This window comes from Myotis davidii, unplaced genomic scaffold, assembly GCF_000327345.1.
Source record: "Myotis davidii unplaced genomic scaffold, ASM32734v1 scaffold96, whole genome shotgun sequence".
In the NCBI taxonomy this organism is placed as follows: domain Eukaryota; kingdom Metazoa; phylum Chordata; class Mammalia; order Chiroptera; family Vespertilionidae; genus Myotis; species Myotis davidii.
In genome coordinates this window covers 8,758,322-8,758,981 of record NW_006289416.1, presented here as the reverse complement: position 1 = coordinate 8,758,981, position 660 = coordinate 8,758,322, and positions in this window count along the sequence as shown.

The following is a 660-nucleotide window of genomic DNA, read 5'->3' as shown; positions in this document are numbered from 1 at the left end:
AAGTGATATACTAGAAGGGTGGGTTTTTGTTTGTTTTTAGTTTTGTTTGAATACATTAGACTATTTTAAATTTACCGGAGGGAGCAGTTTTCCCTGGAGGATGTTAAACCGTGGCAGAGAGGTGTTTTGGGAAGACGTCTACTTTGGCCACGACACCCTGTTCACGCGACATCTGCGATCTCACAGCAGATAATTTTGTAAGAAAAATGCTTCTCTCAGTGGGGTCATTTTCTTGCAGTTCACCACGGAGGTGGGCCCCTTGGCTCGTCACGCGTGTGCACTGGAATAAGTGGAAACACTTTAAGAAAAGTAAACTGCGTGCTCCTCTGCTGTCGTCTTTGATTTGAGCTGTGCTCCGACGGTCCTCGGAAGCCGTCACGGACTGCAGAGCCTGCCTGACCCGTTTGAGCGCACATTATCATAATCTCACTGTCGTACGGCCACCGAGTTAATGTACTTACAAATGACAGAGAAAGTGTGTTACATGACCTTAGGGTTTTCAAAAATTAAATGACGTCGTAGGTCGTATTTCAAAGAATAGCTAAGGAGAATGGTTTTCTTCCGTGCATAAAGTGTCACCACGCATAGCAACAGGATATTGTATTTCTTTTTTATTACTCAAAAATGTGAAGCTTTTAAACTCCTAGATTCCCCACATAA